Source organism: Balaenoptera physalus (assembly GCF_965194825.1).
Source record: "Balaenoptera physalus genome assembly, chromosome: 5".
Lineage (NCBI taxonomy): Eukaryota > Metazoa > Chordata > Mammalia > Artiodactyla > Balaenopteridae > Balaenoptera > Balaenoptera physalus.
The window spans coordinates 141,179,358-141,205,858 of NC_138884.1; the positions used below are offsets into that span (position 1 = coordinate 141,179,358).

General features: G+C 35.0%; 1 long non-coding RNA gene across 1 annotated transcript in view; it reads left to right on the plus strand.

Moving 5' to 3' along the window:
- LOC309661431 overlaps nt 1–26,501 on the plus strand; it is a 73,129-nt gene that overhangs the window by 42,111 nt on the left and 4,517 nt on the right. The window lies entirely within an intron of this gene.

Sequence of the window (26,501 nt, forward strand, 5' to 3'; positions counted from 1 at the left end):
CAACCTGGATGGTCATGAGTGCCTTTCTTTCCCTTGACTCCTAAACGTAACTTTAAATCCCGTGGGCGCTCAATTCTAAATACCTTCTTCAAACATTTCTATTTATTTCATCCCCACTGCCCCTGTCCTACTCAGAGCCCCTGTCAAATTTCACTTACAATAACACTAATATCTTAATAGGTTCTCTGCCACCTTCCTGTACCGCCACATTTAGTCTTTAGCATTGCAGTTAAAATGAGTTTAGTGTGTGCATTTGCCCTTGTTTCAACATACTGTGATCTTTCAGACTCCCCAGGAGATATACAAACTCTTTGTGATTGGGTCCAGCAAAGCTGTCCAGAATCATCTTGCTGTACTTACCTATGCAAACTATATCAGAGCCAGAATAAGCTACTCGTAATAGCCTAGACATATGACTATCTGCCCCATATACTGTGTCTCTACCTGAACTGCACATGCCTTTTCTTTCATGGAAATTTCTACAAAGCCTTTTGCCATTTCTTAAAACAGATTCTCTCCTCTCTACCTCAATAATGTTTTGCTTACACCCCCAAAAGAGCACCAACAGGATTCCATTTGATTTCTTCTTTTTGCTTGGAATCCGAGATGATGAGTCCCTTTGCAGGAATTCATCGTTCTTCTTTAGCCTCTTACACAGTGCTTTGAGCATATACGTAGATATTTGCTAACTGTATACATTAATGAATATGTATTGTGTTTTCTATTGTATGCTGTGTTTTTAAATTTTATTTAAATAATTTTTCTCTCTCTCCCTCCATCTATAGCTGTGGGTATATGTTTACATAAGTAATGAATAGTTTATTATACCACAATATAGAAATAAATGGGATTGCTATAATGCAAATCTCATTTAGAACCCATTCTAGGAAAGACTTTGTAAAACAAGCAAAAGACATAGTACATACCAAATCATGAGTTTCTAAATTTCTTAGTATACAGTGTGAGCTCTATGTATATGGCAGGTAAACCAATTATTCAGAACATCTGGCCTCATCTCATATTGCATATACTTGCTATAATGTATGTAAAACAGAAACAGTAAAAGTGAGTGTAACACACTCATTTTTGTGCACATTCTTTGTGCACAAATGCAAGTCTGGCTCATGTTTATACCTCAGCGATTTTTTAAAGAAGATTAATGACATGAATATTTGCAAAGAAAATGTCTATGTGACCAACATTGGTGTGTTCTTGAATATCAGTGTCACAGTGCTTTGCAACGGCTGCCGTATTGCCACACAGCCCTATTTTATGGAGGTGACAAGCTGTCACATGTAAGGTTTATTTCTATTACTTCTTTTGCTGCTTTAATTCACAGTCTATTTTCAGTGTCTTTTCCTTTCCTTTTCATATGTTAATTGCGATTTGAACCAATTAACATATCTAACAAATCCTAGAATTAATTTTTCAATTCAGACTGAGGCATGTATTTCTACTGAAATATATTAGTCTTTTTTAATAGTTCAGTTTCCATTATTTACCTACATTTTGGAACAAGGTTATGCCTATAGTTACTCACTTTGTTGCTGACTCTGGCTTCACTCAATGGCCAATTTTAAGAACCAAGACTTTAATTACTACAACTGCAAAACATTCTTGTTAAGCTCTGTCTCTTAAGGCAATCTCTAATATTTCCTGAAAAGTCAGATTTTTGTACAAATACCATTGTGAGTTCAAATGAGATATTCTTCTGTTAGGTCATAGAAGTGGGGCTAGAGCTATGAAAACATGTATGAAAGGGATTTGGGGCAGGAACATACGGTTAAATTTTTTAATGTCTGAGATGTCAGGGCTGGCAGGAATAAATAACTGCATCTATGCTTCACATAATACAAATACTATTTTATAAAATTGTGATGAACAACTGCACACATGCCAAAAATCATTTAGTTTCATAGAAAGCCTTTTATATTCATTTGGAATTATCAAGGGTTTTATATTTACCATTCAGAGATAGTTTCTTTTTTTCAAACTTGAAATATAGCTTAAAGACAACATAGGTCAAAATCTGAAGATTATGGAGTTGAATCACCTACAGCAGAGAGTTTTTAGATTAGCATTTGCTTACTTATTATGTATCCTATACCATTGTGATTTTATTCAGATGTGAATAAAAGATAATGTTTGTTTACTGAAAATCTAAGTCTCTCTCAAACAATTTAAAGATCCACAAATATAAAATCTAAAATATATGAAAGTATAATAGACGATGTTCTGTTCACTATCCAGTCTTCATTACATCAGGTAAAATATGATCAATTGCAAACAACAGAAAATCCAACTCACACTGACAAATGACAAAGGATATTTAGGTACTTGCCTCATATTCTCACAAAGAACAGGGTCCACAGAGATGATCTTTTCCAACTCACAAATCACTAAAGACCCAGATTATTTTAGAACAAGTGACCACTCAAGATCACTGAAATTATCTCATCTCTGAACTCTTCTAGGTGCTACCTTCATCCACAGCCTGGCTTATATGGTAGTAGTAAAATTGATGCTGCAACTTAAGATCTCACATTCCTTTTACACACTGTCCAGAAGAGAAAACTTCATTTTTTTCAACCATTACCCAACGTTCTGGGCTTGATTCCATTTAGAATAATTTAGGATCAGATTTTGAAGTGAAAACTTTGCAAAAAGATGTGCCATCATGGTCCTTCTAGGAGATGGGAGATGGAATCAAACTCACTCATACTACAACGCTGCAAAACAATGATGTAGTAGCAGATGAGTGAAGCAGACAACAGTATCCACTGTCTTCCTAAGATATAGAGACATGGTATTTAAAGATAAGTCACTGCAAAAGTCTGAGATAGTAGTCAATCAGAACCTCTCTCTAAATATTTTATTGTCGATTATTTTCAAACTGCAAAACCAATAAATGGCCATTGCAACAAAACAAACCGCACAAATGCAGACAACTAATCTGCGTATTTACTCCAATGCAAACCTTTACCCTATCAAGTCAAAAAATATTTCAAAAGTAGATTTCCATACCAATCAGAGATGTGACTAAAAATTATATTCAGTTGAGTGCATAATACACATCTATTTTTATGGAAAAAATACCCTCTCGTTCCTTTTTATAAATTTAGTCTATTATTTTTGGCTCTTTTATTGAGAAGTAAGATCTACGTAGAGAAAACTGGAAAATATAAGAGTCCAGTGTAATATGGATTACTTAAAATCATACCCCTTCTCCAAAAAGAAAAACCCTTCCCATATCATTATCACCTAAGATAAGAAATAGAACCCCAGAAGCAATCCACTTTCTCCCACCAAACAGAAATCCATCAGTCTCCCTAAAGGAAATCACTATCTAGGCTTAAAGTAATCACATCTTTCTTTACAAGATTATATCTGAATATGCATTACATTAGAGCTTTGTCTACTTCCAAACCTTTTATAAATGAAAATATACATTAAGTATGCTTTTGTCTCTTTATTCTTTAACTCATACATTTATTAGATTCATGCATTGAAGACATATATTGCTATAGTTTATTCATTTTCCGTGCCGCACAGCATACTACTGAAAGAATCTATCATATCTCTAGCTACGACTAGCAATACATGAAAAAGTAGAAATTCCAGCACTGACTCTACCATGCATGATTGGTGCTCATCTCTGTGAACCCAAAACACATCCTGAGGAGAAAAGTGCTTGTAGGAAGCTGCATTTGACAAATTCAGAGCCCTGTGATTAGTGATGCAGCTTTGTTGTGGTTCCTTATTAGTAGCATACTTTGCTAATTGTGAGTAAAGCTCAGAGTTGAATAAGGCTTGTGTATCATGAGTCTGAAATTCAGCCCTTTGTAATGGTGCCAAAATAAAAAGAATAACTAATATTTATAGTGGTTTGATATGAAGTAACTTTAATAATCATAACAACACTAGAGTTTAGGACTACTATAATCTCTGTTTTCTAAATAAGGAAATGGAGAGCTTAGGTAACTTTACCAATGCAGCATAGCAACTATGGACTGGAAAGTAAACCAAGACATCTGGCTTCAGAGTCTATCTCTAGCAGTGTACTATAGTATTGTTAGAATGCCTTACATTTTGTGTTGTTCAGTATAAGAGAGAAAAACCTGTGGAAATATAATTTGTGGAGGAACTTGCATCATTGACCAAAAATTTCTTTTTTCAGTTGTCCGGGGTCTTAAGATGGAGTGGGTTGAATGGGAAGAGGTGTCATGATTAGAATTATGACATAAAGTTATTTTAATTCATAGGATAAAGTAAATATACATATACCATCACATACTTTCTATTTATTCTATATCCGGAATTAAAATTAATTTTCATATACTCTAGTGGTGCACAAAATAGGTCAATATGCAAATTAATATTTTTCATTGTTACTTTGACTTTTCACGTAACCTGAAATACCACACAACTTGTTCTACTGTACATGGAAGTTCTGGGTATATGAACAAACAAGAATATATAAAAATAATAATTATCTAGGACTAAGCTTTATTTTTATTCTTCTTCTATGTCTCCTTATATTTTATTTATGCCTGTAGTTACAAATTTTAATAATACAATTACCTTGTCTTCCTTTACACGTAATCACCTGCTGTCTCATTCTCAATATCCTGATGACTTTTCTGCTCTAGACCTATCGTGATGACGGCCCTGCCGTAATGTTCATCTCCACTTGATCTTATTCAGTCTCTTTCTTCTTTTTCTTTGTCCATATTTTTGTTCTCTGTCTTATGATCTAGCTGTTTGGCAAATTGTCTTATATAAAAATGTGTCTTTTATCCAGTTAAGATTTATAATCCCAAAAGCACAGATTTGGAAGAAATTCTTAAAGGTCTGTTCATGCAAACATGCGTCCAATATTTTATCCTGGTTCTCCATGAGTTAAAAATCACAGTTTTATACCAAGACTGGTTCATGTATCAGTCAGGGGCTTGGCAGCAAACAATTCACACTTGTAAAGTAATTGAGACAAATTTAATAAGCAAAAGTTTTAAAAATTATGAACAAGGTTTAAGACTACCAATAAGATATCCTAAGGCTATGAAATAAGGGAAATTTTACCTTCCTTAGCCCTGAAAATATAGGGTAAGGATTCATTCTTCCCACCCCCTAATCTCTTTCTGGAGTTTCTTATTTTCCAAATCCCAAACATAAACCAAAGGATTAGGGAGTTTAGTCAGAACAGAACTGTTTTCTGGAACACAGACCATGATGGTGATGTATGGATGGTGGAGTTGGAACAGATTGCAGAAGGTTTCCAAGAGAAAGATTGAAATCCTTTACACATTTCTAAAGTTGGAAAAGTGTATGGATGAAGAAAGTGACAGTCCTTTTGAGTGTGTACCATTTTGTGAAGAATGTTCTCTAGTTCAAGTTTGAGCCAGTTTAGATATCATGCTGTTTTGAAAATCTGTTTACCTTATAGAATATTTATACTCTAAGAAACAGTATCATTAAAGAGATGAACAGTTTCCAAACATTACAAAGCTAGCACACACACAGTGTGACCTATTTCTAATAATTATTGAACATTTTTATTACGTGGTAGGAGATTTTGAGGCATTGCATCACTACACCAATGTAAATTGCAGTGCTGAGACTTGAAGAAGATGAATAATTCTACTGCTCTTTGGAGAGGTGTTTCTATAGATATCCCTTTTTTTGAATGGGAAAAGAATCTTCAGGACTCCCATCTGTGGATATCAGTATCTGCCCCAATGCTTGAATGCTATTTGCATCTGACATCATTTTTGGCCACTCAAGGATTATATCTTATTGTGTTTTTTTTAATATACTCATTGTATGCATATTAAATTTCAGTACTGTGACCATAAGCATCAGTGATAAATATTTACCTTATGATTCCTCAGAAATCAATGCCTATTACTGAACTTTAATATCTAGATGGTTTTGTGAGAAGTTTTCTCATTTTGAAACTGTTTAATCTCTTTCCCCCCAAATTACATTATCGTTATCATCATGGATGTTAATAGTTACTTGATAATAAGCACTTACTATGTACTAGGCACTGTATTAACTGCTACATGCATATTTGATATTTACAGTAGTTCTACAGCTCAGTCCAGTGTGGTAGCCAGTAACCACATGTGGCTATTTACATTTAAATTTAACTAAAATTAAACAAAATTAAAGTTTCAGTCTGACTAGTGACATTTCAAGTGCTCAGTATTAGTGGACAGAGCAGATTTAGAACATTCCATCATCACAGAAGATTCTATTTGGCTATTTAATGAGATAGAAATAGTAAGTTACCTGAAACTTTAACCACAGCTATCTGATTCCTGAACTACAGTCATAAATTTCATATTATACTGTACGTTTCATGACAATAGAAACCATCTCTACTTTGTTTGCAGTTTTTTTTTATCAGAAAGTCTATGCATAGTAAACCCTTCATGAATTAGTGGTAGAAGAAATGACTGAGCAAATTTAAAAAATCAAGAAATATTACTTAAAGCTAATTATATATCTGGAACTTCTATGGAAAGTAATTATTCAATAGCTGATTTAGTGTATGACCTTGTGTAAATTGTCATGTCCTCTATCCCTTCAACACAGTTATTTTAATTCCATACATGTTTTGTGTTCCTCTCAGAATTTGAGTTTTGTTATAGTACCCTATACCCACAAATTGATTTCCCCACTGAATATACTATATTTTTGTTTTACATTTTGCACATTGGTTAACTTTGTAAGATGTAATCCATCAAAATAGCAATCAATTTAGACTGAACAGAACTTGCCTTCTGAGTCTGACAAAATAAAAATGAACTAAATGTTTCATTACTATTCCCATTGGATTTTACTTGTGTATTTCCAATACCCATTTATTGCTGTGACATTGTTTTATCAATTTACAAGTACGTAGCCTTCTCACTATGCTCCCCTGACTATTCACTGTATCATCCAAATTTGAATTACGCAAACTTTTCTTTCTACTATGTTTCTGTAGTGCCCTGAAAATGGCATAAATCTTTTATTTATATTTAGTTCTTCTAGAGACTCAGCAATTTCACAGGTACTTTTATTCATTGAATTGTGTTCAGGGAACAGTTGTGGATATTGGGAACTTCTCCTCCTTCAGTGCTTGTACAGCATTCGTTTTGATAACTAATGTGCATCTGGCATTATTTTTTTAGCTTGTGTATATTCTTCACCTTGAGAGGCAGCTTTCAACAACTGTCAGAGAGCAGCTTTCTCTACAATCATGTGGATTTGTAAAGACCAACTAAGAAGAAGAAAACTTTATTTATGAATGATTTTAATATGTGGAAATACACTCCTTCTATAGGAACAAAATTTAAATAAAATTCCATATAATGTTTCTAGTTTGTGGTCACTGAAAATTCTAACCAACGCTAGCAACCAAAAACCTGCTAATCTCTGCATGAAAATAACATCAATTAGAATAAACTCAGTTTATACATCTGGATTTGTGTGATGTTTAAGGCCTAAAACTAAGGTCAATATTATGTGCTGCCTTGACAGTTAGTAAAATTGGGATGGCCTCAAATGGCCTAACTTCAAGTAGGCCTCCCCACTCTGTTCCCATGGATAAGGTTCCCCAGAAAAACAACCCTCCTCTTTTAAGGGGTGAGACACAATTCCTGCTTATACATGAGCAGTGAGTTTCAGTTCTCTGCCAGTCTCTGGAATTATTCAGACAAGCTAATCACATCCTTCCATGGGAAACAGGGGCACCCCACTGCCTTGACACTACAAAGCCAGCAACCTCCCAGAGCCCCTGGTTTACCCTGTTCTCAAGTACAACCCCATATGGCCCTGCCTAGTGTATGGTGTCCTCTTCCTCTGACCCGTGAGTATATGTGACTAATCACCTGCTGTCAGTCTCGTCTGTCCCATGCAGTGTGTCAGGTCTGGCCATCCTCATAACCCTAGGGTGGAAACCCCTCCCTTAACAATGGGATGAAAGGAAGGTAATTAAAACAATTTGATGCTTTATTGAGTATCATATGAAATAGTATTTGCATGTCAGAAACAGAAGCACTATTAACTGCACCAAATGACATGTGCATATATATTGAATCTCTTTTTATAGCTAATTATTTTAATACTGGATTTTCACGAGGTCACTACAATGATAAACACCTAAAGGAAAATGACTATAACTTGAAGTAGCATAGAGTCCAATGAAGACACAAGGACATAAACAAGAAATTTAACAAGATGATAAGTATTGCTATATAATCACATTTTAAAGCTGTTTTTCTCAGTGTGCTCTCAGAAAGTAGAAAAGACGTAGTGCCTGGAACGTAATATGTATTCAGAATGGTTTTCAGAAATAAATGAAGAAAAAACAGCATGCTAGCCCAATCAGAAGGAGTAATGAGGAAAGGCTTCTTTATGGAGCGACCAGAAACTAAGAGGGGATTCAAAAACACAAGTCAGAATAGCAATTCTGAGCTGGCAACATGACAGCTCAAGAGACAGGACTTATGAATGGAGATTGGGGTTTTAACACATTCATGTTTATAAGATATGTGACCTTGATCTTCTGCTCAGTGACGAGGTAGATTAAGCTGAAGAGCTTGTGAATAAACATGAAAAGTAACTTGATTTAATAATCAGGTGAGTATAAAATAACACTTTATTGAGACACCAGCCTATATCCACCATATTTATATAATTCAAAATGTGTGAGAATGCTAACTATTGTTAGGGATATGAGGAAAGGGAAATTCTCATATATTACTGGTTTCTCTAATCTATGGAGATCAAGAAGAGTATATTTGAAGTAAAATATCTTGAGAAAAAAGAAGTTCTGTAGAATACAGAGGGGAAAAGTGTCATGTTTGCTCTTTTTATTTCTCATGGTGAATAGCATCATTCAGAAATTCATATGCATCCAGTAAAATACATTTATATTACACTATCTAGGGTTAGCTAAGACTCATTAATGAATAAATGGTCTAAAATCTTTTTTCCAAAAATATTGAATATACTACTAATAAGATCAAAGTACAATATAAAAATGATTGGAAAAAAATAATTGTCTAATCTAATCATCTCTGACATGATGTCAGCCAAAAAGTGAATTATCAAGATTATTTTAAATATAAAAACACCCCTGTGATCTTTACTGCTGGACTAGACCCTAAGTGTATATTTTGACTTGCCCAGTTGGAAAGTAGGAAATCACCAAACATAGAAAGATTTTACTTTTCTTCTCTATTTCATAATTTTTTATTTTATATTTATGTGAATATTTTTTATGCATATATTATATTAATATGGAAGAAGAGAAGAAATGCTTGAGTGTATGGACTAGAGATTTACTGAAATAATGAATTTTGTTATGTAAACTCAATAGAGAATCACCTGGGGAAAAAAAGAAAAGCTCATTGGATTGGTGGACAAATGGGGAGAAAAATTGAAGTGACAATGGTTTGGAGTAGTCTTTGATCTAGTTCACCAGGCCTGACTCAGTATAATAGAGCGGGTAGCAGGAGCATTAAAGATTTAGGATTTAGAACTTATATAAGTTCTTGCTTCTGACATTATTTTAAAAGTGATATATTTCTTTTGGTATGTCCACTGTAACAATCTCTATCTTCAGCCTACAGGGAGATGAATGTGATAAATAATGGCATAATGTTTGCATTATGCGTGACCACTAGAAATGCGAACCTAAAAGTTAATATTATTTGTTTTCCTGAAACACAGAACCAAACTTAAGGATTATCTAGAGAATTTGATTCAGGTGCAATGACCTCATTCCAAAAAAAAAAAAAAACCCACCAAGATAGAAGCTTAAAAAATACTGAGGCAGAGAAGGAAGGAAAGGAAGGAATGAAATAGAGACAGTAAATAAAAAGAGGGAGAGGGGCTTCCCTGGTGGCACAGTGGTTGAGAATCTGCCTGCCAATGCAGGGGACACGGGTTCGAGCCCTGGTCTAGGAGGATCCCACATGCCGCAGAGCAACTAGGCCCGTGCGCCACAACTACTGAGCCTGCGCGTCTGGAGCCTGTGCTCCACAACAAGAGAGGCCGCGATAGTGAGAGGCCCGCGCACCGCGATGAAGAGCGGCCCCCACTTGCTGCAACTAGAGAAAGCCCTCGCACAGAAACGAAGACCCAACACAGCCAAAAATAAATAAATAAATAAATAAATTTTTAAAAGTGCAATTGATTTAAAAAAAAAAAAAGAGGGAGAGATTGAGAGAGAAAAAGAAGCTTGTTGGCAGTCTTTTATGCCAGAATGCATTCTACAGGTGTACAGAAATATCCCTTTGAAATGACTGACTATATGGTCAACTCAGACTACTCTCTCCATAGGCTTCTCCTCTTCTACACATAACTCACATTGCTGACTCTTCCCAGTGTTGACATAGTGTGATGCCAAGCCAAACCTTAAACACTCTTAAGAGTAAAACTATGCCTTTCTTCCCCTAATCTAAGGCATTAACATTATTAGGTTTTCAGGGAAAATAAAAGAATTTTATAGGAAATAAAGAGACAACACCTGAGGCGGGGGGAGTTAAAGAAAAAAGAAAAAAAAAAATGGAATTCTAGTCTTTATTTCAATCAACACTTAATCAAATGCTGCTCGCCTAATCAGTTTATGAAACACCAAGTCCCTAATACTATAACCTTTTAACCCTATCTGGTCTCAATGTTAAAAAAAAAAGAGAATGAAAACAAAAAGTTGATAATAGAAAAAATAAAATAAAATTTCTATTCAGGAAAGATGTGATATAATTCTGGTACCATTTCATGTTCTAAAGGTGTCCTAATCTCGTATAACTGTTTTTATGGTTCTTCAACATGTAGCTGCCCAAATTATCTCCTTGAGTCTCTAGAAAGGTTACACACTTTGTGTGACAATATTTTTCTCAGCACCCTTATCAGGCTCCTGGTAGGACTATGCATATTGCCTCCTCAGAGGTGCTTATTTTTTCTGAAGACTATTCTTTGGTAGTGGGTAAGCCTGGTTCTTTCTTTCAGTAATTAAAAAAATATACATCCTTACCATGTTTTCCTTTTTAATTGAGTTATTATTTTGAGATAGTTGTAGATTGACATACAACTGTAAGAAGTTACACAGAGAAGTCCTGTGTACCCTTAACTTGGTTTTCTTCAATTGTAACATCTTGGAAGACTATAGTAGTGATACAATATCACAACCAAGATAATGATATCAATACAGTCAAGGAGAAGAATAATTCCATCACCACAAGAATCCTTCATGGTGTCCTTTTATAGACACAGACACTTCCTCTCCTTTCCCTACTACCTCCTTAGTCCCTGGCAATCACTCATCTGTTCCCTATTTCAATAATTTTGTCACTTCAAGGATGGTATATAAATACAACCAAGCAGTATGTTAATTTTTCTCTCAGCATAATTTACTGGAAACTGAGCCACACTGTGTGTATACCAGTAGTTTATTCCTTCGTATTGCTGAAAGCAACCAATGATGGGGTACACCTCAGTTTTTCTTTTTTATCAACTATTCACCCCTTAAAGGACATCTTTCCAGGTTTTGGCTATTTAAAATAAAGCTGCTATAAACATCTGTGTACAGGTCATTTGAGTAAACATAAGCTTCCATTTTTTTGTGTGTAAATGTCCATGAGTGAACTTCCTGGCTTATATGGTAGTTGTATGATAAGTTAAGGAAATAACAACTTGCGTTACAAAGGGTCTGTACCATTTTATACTTCAAGCATCAAGAATGAGTGACTCAGTTTCTTTGCCTCCTCATCAGCATTTGAAATTGTCACTATTTTTCAATTTTAGACATTCTTATTTTTCAAAATCAGTTTATCCATTCTACTTCCTTTGTCTTTCCATATAAATTTTAAAATAAGCTAGTTTAATATGTTAGCTCTATTTTTAGTTTTTAAGGAATCTCCATGCTGTTTTCCATAGTGACTGCACCAATTTACATTCCCGTCAACAGCGGAGGAGGGCTCCCTTTTCTCCATACCCACTCCAGCATTTATTGTTTGTAGACTTTTTGATAATAGCCATTCTGACCGGTTTGAGGTGAAACCTCATTGTGGTTTTGATTTGCATTTCTGTAATAATTAGTAATGTTGAGTATCTTTTCACATGCCTGTCGGCCATTTGTGTGTCCTCTTTAGAGAAATGTCTATGTAGACCTTCTGTCACATTTTTGATTGGGTTGCTTGTTTGTTTTGATATCGAGTTGTATGAGCTGTTTACATATTTTCAGTTAGATATTTCCTCTATGTACATTTAGAACCACATCAGTGTTAAAATCCTGCTTCCACAAACATAATATAGAACATTCAAAAAGAGGAAGACTGCAGTCCCCATCATTTTTGCTTATCATGTTCCTCTTGCCTCATGTTCTAAGGTTCATTCTTTTCTCATTTCTTTTTTTGTTTAGGAAAACTCCCCTTAGCCATTCTTTTAGGTTAGGTCTCTAGTGATAAATTCTTTAATTTTCCTTCGTCATAGAATGTCTTGATTTCTCTTTGTCTTGTATTCCTGAAGGTTATTTTCACTGGGTTTGGATTCTGGATCTACAGTTCTTTTCTTTAAAATGTTGTGCCACTTTATTTTGGTCTCTAGGGTTTCTGATGAGAAATCTACCGTCAATCCAACTGTTTTCCCCTAAAGCTATGGTCATTTTTCTCTTGCTGCTTTCAAGATTTTCCTTTGTCTTTAGTTGTCAGAAGTGTCATTATGATGTGTCCTGAAGGGGATTTCTTTGGGTTTATCCTGTTTGAACTTCACTCAGTTTCTTTAATCTTTAGGTTTGGGTCTTTTGCCAAATTTTCAGTCATTATTTCTTTGAGCTCTTTTTCAGTCTCACCCTTTTCCTCTTGTCCTTCTGGGACCATGATGACACAAATGTTAGGTCTTTTGTTATAGTCCTACAGATTCTCTGAGGCCATGTTCTTTCTTTTTTTTTTTTTAGTCTATTTCCTCTTTATTGTTCACATTGGGTAATTTCTATTATTTTATCTACCAGTTCCTTGATTTTTTTCCCTGTCTTTCCCATTCTGCTGCTGGGCGTGAGGATTGAGATTTGGGATTTTTGTTTGTTTGTTTGGGTTTTTTTCTTATTGTATTTTCCAGTTCTAAAATTTATATTTGGTACTTTTATTTCATTGCTGAAACTTTCTTTTTCTTCACTGTGACTTTCTATTTTTCATTTGTTACAAACGTATTTGTAATTGCTCATTGTAGCATTCTTATAATAGCTACTTCAAAATCTTTGTAAGATAATTCTGCCTATCCTCTTGATGTTTACATCTATTGATTGGCTTTTTTTCATTCAGTTTCAGATTACCCTGTTTCTTGTACGATTAGTGATTTTTTTATTGAGATATAATTGACATATAATATTATATTAGTTTTAGGTGTACTATATTATGATATGTATGTACATATTGCAAAATGTTCACCACAATATGCTAGTTAATATCAGTCACCATACAGTTACAGAATTTTTTTTCTTCTCATGAGAATTTTTAAGATCTACTTTCTTAGCAACTTTCAAATATGGAATAGAGTATTATTAACTATAGTCACCATGCTGTACATTAGATCCTCAGGACTTATTTATTTCATAACTGGAAGTTGTACCTTTTCACCCCCTTCACCCATTCTGCCCAACCACCTCTGGTAACAACCAATCTGTTCTCTGATGCTAAGTGAATTTTTATTGAAATTTGGATATTAAGGATATGAGAATCTGGATATTATTTAATCCTTCTGTTGTAGCTGGTATCTTACGAACTATTCTTGCACTAGAAGTCCAAATTCCTCACTTTGCCTCCTTGACCCCCAGTGATGGGGAATCTTCATTATTGCTGGGTAGGAGCGGCTGTTCTGGCTCCCAAGGAGAACTTCAGTGTAGTTCCTTGACTGGAAGGGACAGGAATACCTCCTATTGCTCCCCATGTGGCCTCTAGTGATACTACAGGGGAGGAGTTTGGTCATCTCTTAACCCCTGGGCTGTGGTGTAAATCCTTGTTAACTCAACCAGGACAGATCTGACACTGCTCTAGCAGAGGGCATAGGATGTCACCCAACTGCACATGGGGATAGATGAAGTAGATCTCTGTTTATTTTATTTTTTGAATGGATCTTTTTTCTAGCCTTCACATTATTAACTTACTTTGTGTTCAATTAGCCCCTCCAGCTGTTCATTTGCAGTTCAGGGATGACCTAAATACTTAAAGTCCAATGGTTCTAGACTACATCTTATCAATTTTAACATGTCATTGATTGTAAGGTAATTGTAGCTAAAACTAAATGGAGGTGAGGTATATATCAAGTAAATGCTACACCACAATTCCAGTAAAACTATAATGGGGGGGATTGTCTTACTTAGGATAAAGAAACAGAAATATGTGATTTGCTTTTTCAAGTTTTCAATTTCTGACACTCAGTGTAGGGTACTTTTATAATCAGCAAGCAAACAAAAAAGCAGAAATGTAGAGCATCAGGTACACTTTTGAGGTACAAGTATATCATCATTAAAACTATGATTCCAAAGAATATTTAATAATACATTGCAAAGCTAAAATTTTAATGCTGAATAAGCTTATGAAACAAAACCAATTGAAAAGCTAAATATGTTACTATATGTTCTGCTTTCTTACAAATGCCCTGATATTTTTATTCACAATTTTCTGTGTCTTACTTTCACATGGGCAATATCTTTGTAATCATATATTAGGAAATGCTGAATTTTAAATATAGCTGAATATACACAGAATATCTAGTTTATATTACCCATAGTTACAGTGAACTCAGATAAAATTTGAAAATCATATACAGCTAAATAGCTAGTCTTGTGAAACAGCATAAAGGTAACCAACCCAGGCTTTGGACGTCTTTGGGGTTCTTGAAGCTCTGGCTCACCAGAGGAATCACAGTGAAGCCACGTGGACTAGATTCAGGCAAGTAAACTGTCTTTACAAAGATTTTGAATTCTGAACACAATGAAGCAGGGTAGAATGAAACATTCGAATTTTTATATACTAACACTGGTACCTTAATAATTGATTATTTTGTTCATGTTTTATCCGCTTTTCTTTTTCTATCTCTAATTATAACAACTGATTCTGTAACCATCCAGGTATCTTTAAAGAGTTCTGCATTTTCTTTCAGTCTTAATCAGATTTGATTACTGTTATTTACTACCAAAAAACAATAAAACAAACAAATGAAAACCCAAGTGATATCTGCAGAAACTTAAGTAAAAGTGTAAGTTGCTAGAAAAATATTTAAATATACCATAATTTAGCAAATAGTGACTTTAGTGATATTAGGAGCAATTTTAAGTTTTTTTCTTGTTTATTTTTCTCTGGCATTAACAAAATAAGCTAATTTTTGATATTATTTTTACAATCAATAAAGTCATTGTAAGAGTAAAGAAGGCAGAATATAGAGCAATAGGAATTAGAGAACTGAGGCCAGTCAGAGAGAGAACTTGCTCCCTAGATATCACAGCTCCCTATACGCCTGTTAGTTTACCCAACTGTGAGTAACACAGTAGATGTAGAAACATTGTATCAAGGTTCTATACCATGTTCCTTATGTCAAACTTTGCTGAGATAAAGATTTTAGTTAATTTCTCAATTTAAAAAGTCATCATTTTTCTAGAAAGGAAATTAAAATAAGGAAAACTACATACACCAATGCTATTCAATTCCTGTGTTTTCTCCCATTTCTCTTTTTTTTTTTCCCTCTAATGATAAAATAATTGAATTGGTTTTGATAGTAATTGTATCAACATCCCCAATCTTGGTTCCACCAGGGTCTTCCTTTGAAAATTGTGACATTTCTGCCTTTGAAATTGTATGACTCTTCCTGATGCTGATGTGATCAAGGACATCACACCATGTCTATAGTCCAGATTTATCTGTGCCATCTTTATGTAAAAAATATCTATGAAAGTAAGAATAAAAGATGTGTGGAATCTCAAGTACCACTTTGGTATTTTAATAAAGGAGAATGCATTTTGGAAGTAATTTCCCATCTGATGTTGAACTATTTGAAGAATGGATTTGAGGATGCTTCAATATGTTTTGTACATAATCAATTACTTTCATAAAAAATGGTCATGAAGAACCTAGGGGCAGGACGGGAATAAAGACACAGACCTACTAGAGAATGGACTTGAGGACACGGGGAGGGGGAAGGGTAAGCTGGGACAAAGTGAGAGAGTGACATGGACATATATACACTACCAAATGTAAAACTGATAGCTAGTGGGAAGCAGCCGCATAACACAGGGAGATCAGCTCGGTGCTTTGTGACCACCTAGAGGGGAGGGATAGGGAGGGTGGGAGGGAGGGAGACGCAAGAGGGAAGAGATATGGTGATATATGTATATGTATAGCTGATTCACTTTGTTATAAAGCAGAAACTAACACACCATTGTAAAGCAATTATACTCCAATAAAGATGTTTAAAAAAAAATTTTTTTTAAATGTAGAAACTAAATGAGCTATTCACAAGTAGGCCACATCTTTGGTATTATACATTAGGATAGAATTGAATCTCAAGTATGGATTCAAATATGCAGAATATATAATTTTCTATTATCCATTATCATCTCAATGAACTCTAACAAAAATTTAAAAGTCAATTACCATCTACAGATCAACAATTATTCTTTTTAATTCCCATTTCTCCTGATGTAAATAGGTCATCAAACTAAAATATCTGAAGAGCAGACAAATTAAAAATTTGTGAATTTGTGTTCTTTGTTTTTTAGTCATATACGTATTTTGCACCAGAATGGCCACTTTTCCATGCTTTATTTGAAAATAAAGAATTTAAATTATTTTGTAAATTTAAATGAATTTTCAACTCAGGATTTTAATGTAAAAAATAGAATAATAGAGAATTTTTTTTAGAAAATTGACTATGTAATACATTTTTATATGAGACTATTTCAATGCTACCTGTATGTTCATATCATAAAAACTACAAGACGAATGGGCAAAGAACATTATTTTCTTGACAGGAAAGGTACTGTGCATATAAATACTGCACTAGTTTTATAGTAATTGTGTATTCTCCTAAATGTTCATTGATCATTTAGAGAGCAATGTTTTTTAATAAAACAATAGATTAGTTACAATTGAATTATTTGTTGTTGTTGCTATATGTTGTTACAACGAAATAGCCTAAATTTAAAGGGAACATTAACAATATCGCATATTTCACATGTTTAATCTCAAGGATGGTAAACTCAGGTATCAATAAGCAAGTACATAATAGCCTCATCCACCAGAGGGCAAACAGCAGAAGCAAGAAGAACTACAATCCTGCAGCCTGTGGAACAAAAACCACATTCACAGAAACATAGACAAGATGAAAAGGCAGAGGGCTATGTACCAGATGAAGGAACAAGATGAACCCCAGAAGAACAACTAAATGAAGTGGAGATAGGCAACCTTCCAGAAAAATAATTTAGAATAATGATAGTGAAGATGATCCAGGACCTCAGAAAAAGAATGGAGGCAAAGATCGAGAAGATGCAAGAAATGTTTAACAAAGACCTAGGAGAATTAAAGAACAAACAAACAGAGATGAACAATACAATAACTGAAATGAAAACTACACTAGAAGGAATCAATAGCAGAATAACTGAGGCAGAAGAACGGATAAGTGACCTGGAAAACAAAATGGTGGAATTCACTGCTGCGGAACAGAATAAAGAAAAAAGAATGAAAAGAAATGAAGACAGCCTAAGAGACTTCTGGGACAACATTGAACACAACAACATTCGCATTATAGGGGTCCCAGAAGGAGAAGAGAGAGAGAAAGGACCAGAGAAAATATTTGAAGAGATTATAGTCGAAAACTTCCCTAACATGGGAAAGGAAATAGCCACCCGAGTCCAGGAAGCACAGAGAGTCCCATACAGGATAAACCCAAGGAGAAACACGCCGAGACACATAGTAATCAAAGTGGCAAAAATTAAAGACAACGAAAAATTATTGAAAGCAGCAAGGGAAAAACGACAAATAACATACAAGGGAACTCCCATAAGGTTAACAGCTGATTTCTCAGCAGAAACTCTACAAGCCTGAAAGGAGTGGCATGATATACTTAAAGTGATGAAAGGGAAGAACCTACAACCAAGATTACTCTACCTGGCAAGGATCTCATTCAGATTTGATGGAGAAATCAAAAGCTTTACAGACAAGCAAAAGCTAAGAGAATTCAGCACCACCAAACCAGCTCTAAAACAAATGCTAAAGAAACTTCTATAAGTGGGAAACACAGAAGAAGAAAAGGACCTACAAAAACAAACCCAAAACAATTAAGAAAATGGTCATAGGAACATACATATCGATAATTACCTTAACCGTGAATGGATTAAATGCTCCAACCAAAAGACACAGGCTTGCTGAAGGGATACAAACACAAGACCCATATATATGCTGTCTACAAGAGACCCACTTCAGACCTAGGGACACATACAGACTAAGAGTGAGGGGATGGAAAAAGATATTCCATGCAAATGGAAATCAAAAGAAAGCTGGAGTAGCTATACTCATATCAGATAAAATAGACTTTAAAATAAAGAATGTTACAAGATACAAGGAAGGACACTACATAATGATCAAGGGATCAATCCATGAAGAAGATATAACAATTGTAAATATATATGCACCCAACATAGGAGCACCTCAATACATAAAGCAACTGCTAACAGCTATAAAAGAGGAAATCGACAGTAACACAATAATAGTGGGGGACTTGAACACCTCACTTACACCAATGGACAGATCATCCAAAATGAAAATAAATAAGGAAACAGAAGCTTTAAATGACACAATAGACCAGATAGATTTAATTGATATTTATAGGACATTCCATCCAAAAATAGCAGATTACACTTTCTTCTCAAGTGCACACGGAACATTCTCCAGGACAGATCACATCTTGGGTCACAAATCAAGCCTCAGTGAATTTAAGAAAATTGAAATCATATCAAGCATCTTTTCTGACCACAATGCTATGAGATTAGAAATGAATTACAGGGGAAAAAATGTAAAAAACACGAACACATGGAGGCTAAACAATACGTTACTAAATAACCAAGAGATCACTGAAGAAATCAAAGAGGAAATCAAAAAATACCTAGAGACAAATGACAATGAAAACACGACGATCCAAAATCTATGGGATGCAGCAAAAGCAGTTCTAAGAGGGAAGTTTATAGCTATACAAGCCTACCTCAAGAAACAAGAAAAATCTCAAATAAACAATCTAACCATACACCTAAAGGAACTAGAGAAAGAAGAACAAACAAAACCCAAAGTTAGCAGAAGGAAAGAAATCATAAAGATCAGAGCAGAAATAAATGAAATAGAAACAAAGGAAACAATAGCAAAGATCAATAAAACTAAAAGCTGGTTCTTTGAGAAGATAAACAAAATTGATAAACCATTAGCCAGACTCATCAAGAAAAAGAGAGAGAGGGCTCAAATCAATAAAATTAGAAATGAAGAGGTAGAAGTTACAACAGACACCGCAGAAATACAAAGCATCCTAAGAGACTACTACAAGCAACTGTATGCCAATAAAATGGACAACCTGGAAGAAATGGACAAATTCTTAGAAAGGTATAACCTTCCAAGACTGAACCAGGAAGAAATAGAAAATATGAACAGACCAATCACAAGTAATGAAATTGAAACTGTGATAAAAAATCTTCCAACAAACAAAAGTCCAGGACCAGATGGCTTCACAGGTGAATTCTATCAAACATTTAGAAAAGAGCTAACACCCATCCTTCTCAAACTCTTCCAAAAAACTGTGGAGGAAGGAACACTCCCAAACTCATTCTACGAGGCCACCATCACCCTGATACCAAAACCAGACAAAGATATTACCAAAAAAAAAAAAAATTACAGACCAATATCACTGATGAATATAGATGAAAAATCCTCAACAAAATACTAGCAAACAGAATCCAACAGCACATTAAAAGCATCATACACCATGATCAAGTGGGGTTTATTCCAGGAATGCAAGGATTCTTCAATATACGAAAATCAATCCATGTTAACAAACTGCAGAATAAAAACCATATGATCATCTCACTAGATGCAGAAAAAGCTTTTGACAAAATTCAACACCAAGTTATGATAAAAACTCTCCAGAAAGTGGGCACAGAGGGAACCTATCCCAACATAATAAAAGCCGTATATGACAAACCCACAGCAAACATCATTCTCAATGGTGAAAAACTGAAAGCATTTCCTCTAAGATCAGGAACAAGACAAGGATTTCCACTCTCACCACTATTATTCAACATGGTTTTGGAAGTCCTAGCCATGGCAATCAGATAAGAAAAAGAAATAAAAGGAATACAAATTGGAAAAGAAGAAGTAAAACTGTCACTGTTTGCAGATGACATGATACTATACATAGAGAATCCTAAACATGCAACCAGAAAACTACTAGAGTTCATCAATGAATATGGTAAAGTTGCAGGATACAAAATTAATGCACAGCAATCTCTTGCATTCCTATACACTAATGATGAAAAATCTGAAAGAGAAATTAAGGAAACACTCCCATTTACCATTGCAACAAAAAGAATAAAATACCTAGGAATAAACCTACCTAGGGAGACAAAAGACCTGTATGCAGAAAACTATAAAACACTGAGGAAAGAAATTCAAGATGATACCAACAGATGGAGAGATATACCATGTTCTTGGATTGGAAGAATCAATATTGTGAAAATGACTATACTACCCAAAGCAATCTACAGATTCAATGCAATCCTTATCAAATTATCAATGACATTTTTTACAGAACTAGAACAAAAAATCTTAAAATTTGTATGGAGACACAAAAGACCCCGAATAGCCAAAGCAGTCTTGAGGGAAAAAAACGGAGCTGGAGGAATCAGACTCCCTGACTTCAGACTATACTACAAAGCTACAGTAATCAAGACAATATGGTACTGGCAGAAAAACAGAAACATAGATCAATAGAACAAGATAGAAAGCCCAGAGGTAAACCCACGCAACTATGGTCAACTAATCTATGACAAAGGAGGCAAGGATATACAATAGAGAAAAGACAGCCTCTTCAATAAGTGGTGCTGGGAAAACTGGACAGCTACATGTAAAAGAATGAAATTAGAACACTCCCTAACACCATACACAAAAATAAACCAAAATGGATTCAAGACCTAAATGTAAGACCGGACACTATAAAACTCTTAGAGGAAAACATAGGAAGAACACTCTTTGACATAAATCACAACAAGATCTTTTTTGATCCACCTCCTAGAGTAATGGAAATAGAAACAAAAATAAACAAATGGGACCTAATGAAACTTCAAAGCTTTTGGACAGCAAAGGAAACCATAAACAAGACGAAAAGACAACCCTCAGAATGGGAGAAAATATTTGCAAACGAATAAACAGACAAAGGATTAATCTCCAAATTATATAAACATCTCATGCAGCTCAATATTAAAGAAACAAATAACCCAATCTAAAAATGGGCCAAAGAGCTAAATAGACACTTCTCCAAAGAAGACATACAGATGGCCAAGAAGCACATGAAAAGCTGCTCAACGTGACTAATTATTAGAGAAATGCAAATCAAAACCACAATGAGGTATCACCTCACACCAGTTAGAATGGGCATCATCGGAAAATCTACAAACAACAAATGCTGGAGAAGATGTGGAGAAAAGGGAACCCTCTTGCAGTGTTGGTGGGAATGTAAATTGATACAGCCACTATGGAGAACAGTATGGAGGTTCCTTAAAAAACTAAAAATTGAATTACCATATGACCCAGGAATCCCACTACTGGGCGTATACCCAGAGAAAACCATAATTCAAAAAGACACATGCACCCCAATGTTCATTGCAGCACTGTTTACAATAGCCAGGTCATGGAAGCAACCTAAATGCCTAACGACAGACGAATGGATAAAGAAGATGTGGTACATATATACAATGGAATATTACTCATCCATAAAAAGGAATGAAACTGAGTCATTTGTTGAGACGTGGATGGATCTAGAGACTGTCATACTGAGTGAAGTAAGTCAGAAAGAGAAAAACAAATATCGTATATTAACGCAGGTATGTGGAACCTAGAAAAATGGTGAACCGGTTTGCAGGGCAGAAGTTGAGACACAGATGTAGAGAACAAACATATGGACACCAAGGGGGGGAAAGCCGTGGGGGGGGGGGACGGTGGTGTGATGAATTGGGAGATTGGGATTGACATGTGTACACTGATGGGTATAAAATTGATGACTAATAAGAACCTGCTGTATAAAAAATAAATAAAATAAAATTCAAAAAAAAATAAGCAAGTACAGTTAATTATATTAAGAAGAATATCTAATAAAAACATTCTTAAAGATGGCTAATCACCTAAAAAGCTGTATTTATTTGAACTCTAATTAATGAACTGACAAAAGTACTAAAATATGCAACATCACACTTCTCTAAAAATAGTTCTAAATCAGTTGGGAAATTACTTCAGAATGCATTCTCTTCTATTAAAATAATTTCAGCATCTAATTAGAGCAGGTATCTTTTGTTCAACAAACTCTCTTTCACTATTATATAAATAATTGTTTTAACTCTTAAGTTGCCTAGAGAATTAAAAGTAGCCTACAGTGTATTAAGTTTTGCACATTATCCTTCTGTGGCTATGGAAGAAATTGTTGCAGATAAATAATGTCTTTAAGAAAGATCATGATATTTTAAAGAGGTGTACTGGAAGAAGAATGGGCTTAGGGTTAGGACACTTCTTGAAAGTTACTTAAATTAGTTATAGCTCTGATTGCTCACGTAGAACGTGAGTATTAGGATATGGCATACCTACTTCAAAGATTATTCAGAGGATAAGATACTAAATGTATAGAGGTACTTTATAAAATATTAATGGTTTATAAGAGAGAAACAGTGACTAAATACACACCTAAAGAGAGTATATGTATGCAGGATCATGTGTGTGTATATTCACAGACGTTACACAAATATTAGAGGTATAGAGACATAAGCCTCTGTTTTGCACACAGAGTACCTATGGCTATGTGACAAAACTATGTCTATGTGACAAAACTATATCATATTTATATTAAACTTGTACTGTTTTCTGTATTACACATGTAACTTAATTAGACACAACACCTTAATAATCAGCTATTTCAATCATAGTCTATGTCAGTTTTTTATTTTTTCCCAACCATAGTTCTAATGTTCACATATCAACTTTGATCCAACAGAAACATAAAGGAAAGACAAGAAACTGCTTTTGGTACATTATAGTCTGCAAAAAGGAAGTCAAAAGTGAATGTGGTCATCACATTGTTAAACTGACCAGGAGAAAAACACAAACATACTTTTTAGCCCAAGTTTAACATTTGATTGGCTTAAAATCCATGAAGCATAATTGGTTGAAAGTACTCTGAATTTTGTTTGTTGGTTTTCTAATTAGGACAAAATTCTAAAGCTGTTCTTTGAGAGGGGATCTTAGCTCTGTCAGGAGAAAGCACTGGAAAATCCTGAGAACACCCAGCACTCACGCTACAAGTGGAAGGTTAATTGGATGTCATTTGTGTTAAATAAAGAATTGTCAGTCTTGATCTAAGCTGTTCTGAACGTTTGTACCCAATTGCACACTTCTGTCACAGATTTCCCAAAAAGAATAAAGGAGTATTGTCACATCTGTTTGTCAGGTAAAGAAGAAAGATAATCATGATAAACTCTAGGATGAACATAAAGCAGGTGAGCTTCCCAAAGGTGTGAGTTAGAAGGAAAATGCAGCCACAAGAGAGCCCACTGCACAGAGAATCCTCGGCCGACAAAACACCAAACCAATAAAAGAAATGATATCACAGTGTTTCTCAGGTCAAATCACTCTTGAAATCTGTGCTTACACCCTCACTGTTAGCATCATTGACAGAATGTAAACCTTGGACACTGAGAAGTCACGTCGCAATTAAAAACTCCTTATCAAAGTAACGTGTCTGATTTGATTCTATTTTACTTTTTTCGGTATTCAAGTTCCAGAGCTAGCAATATTTGCCTTCTCATTATAGCAGGTCTTGCCACTATGAACAAAGTTAAAAATTTCTCCTAGGTAACTTAATCACCTGCTTCAAAATAAATGTTTCTTAGTTCCTAAAACATGACTTTCATCTCAAAGATTTGTGACTAGTTGACCAAAATATTGGAGTCTGAGCATGTGATAAATCTCCAAAGGCTCTGTACATTTTGTTTCCAGTAAACTTTAAAAAATTATGTTAGAAGTAGTAACTATTTTTTCTGCACAGCAAAACCCTTGTCTCGGGCACATGTAAATCATATTTTCATGCTTTGTACTTTGACTTAAAAGAGTATTGTATGGATAGAGGACACACATTTGGAGATTTTATTTGTGCTGGTGCCTATATCTCTCCAGTACTGAGGATGACTTTATGTAATTAACATCTATTCTTCACTGATCTGAATAGACATAAAGTGTTTTACCTTTGTAAGATTAGGACAAAATCTAATTATGTAGAGTAAATTAGATGGAGAGATAGTAATATCACTGTTTTGGCTATATTATCTCTGTATTTAAGAAACAGTTTCACTGCTAACCCATTTCTGAATTTTTACATAGTGGTCATATGCACACTAAAGCATACATGTTTTCTATAAAAATATTGGATAGAGGGGCATATGTTTAGCTAAAGCAGCCAAGAAGAAGACAATTGCCTCAATTTTCACTGAGATCCTGGCTCCGGAGATACTTCCTATGAATTTAAAATGGGTAGTGCTTTAAAACTCTTATTAGGCAGCTTATTCCCTGCCTTCCAAAGGTCCCTTTGAACTTTTACATTTGAGGAAAATGGGTGGAGTTGCTTTCTTTCATTCTTACTCGATTCATGTTACAAGTCTTCTTTTCTACAACTGCTTTACTTTTATCCTACCATCTCTTTTTACAGTAGCCTTGAAGCTACATTTGCTGCATTGTGTGAAAGTCTAGGAAGATCACTCACCCTTTACGATGCTTCTACTGGAGTGCTGAACTTGGGGGTGGGGTGATTTGAGCAAATATGTGATTCCCCTGAATGTACCATTACTTAATTTTGAGTCCCACTATGAATACATAAAATGGTTTTATACATATATAAAGATGTTCAAACTCATTCGTAATCTCAAGAATGTATCTTAAAGTGACAATGAGATCTAATTTTACCACTATTGGAAGGAAAAACATGTCAGACTAACAATATTGACGGCAATGGGGAGTTCTGGGAACTCGCATTTACTACTGTAGGAAGTGTAAATGAACACAACCATGTTGCAGAGAGAGTGGGAGTTGTCTTGTGGTTAAACATGTGAATAGCCTATGTTAAGCATAAATGCTAGAGAAACTTAAATATGTGCATTCACAGTAATGCATAAAAATGTTCATAACAATCTTTAAAAAAAATCGTGAGGAATCCAGTTGTCTTAACAGAGAGAATTAAATATAAAAAAATGTTAACTACTTATAATGTTTAAAGTAGGTATCAGAAAAGGCAGAAAGAAAACAGTAAGCTTTTACAAAGGTACAAACTGCAGTGAGCAGCTAACAACCCTAGGATTAAGGTGAACAAGTAAAAAAATTGGAAGTATTAAAACTCAAAAGCTTAGGGAGAAAACCCTACAGAGCTGAAGGATAGCTGAGGTCTCTGAGGGAGGAAAGAGTGGTGGGCTTGGCTCTAGACCTCTGAGTAAGAGGCACCTGTTACCTGGTGCTCATGTCTCTCTGAGGGAAGACAAGGCAGTTCTGTGAGTTTTGGTAAAACAGCAAAGTGGATCTAGCTATTGCTGTAGGAAGGAACTGCTATAGCTGAGATTTTTTGCTAGGATGATTCTCAAGGAAGCAGAGCGAAGCAACAGGAAGCAAATAGGAAAATGTAAGACCATGCTTCGTCCTCTAGCTTGGTAGTCTCCCCAGAACACCCCACATTAATGGTACCTAACCAGAGTCAGCTGGTAATGTGGAAAAGTGACTTTCAGAAGTTCCAGCCCCTGAATCACAGAGTGGGTGTAGAGTTACAAGTTTGGAGTTGAAGATCAACAAGCTAATAACGGCTAAAACTGGAAAGAACCTAAATGTCCACCATTGCATTAAGGATATGCAATTATGGTGTGTTAATAAGTAATATACTATACTTCTGAATCAGTTAACTGTTGTACAAAACCACTTTCTACAAAACAACATTGGAACACAAGAAAAAGCGTTTGTTTCTCACAGGTCAGCAGCCTTTATCTGTGGGTGGGCTAGGAGTTGGCTGACCTAGGCTGGGCTTGACTGGAGTGGGTGGCCCTCTTTCGAGGTCCAAGTCTAGCAATTTCTGGTCTGTGTTGGAGCTCAGGCTGCAGGAGCATTAACAATATTAGTGATGGCAGAAGTACATGAGGACAAGCTGGAAAAGGGCAAGATTTTTTAAGACTTGGATTCGAAACT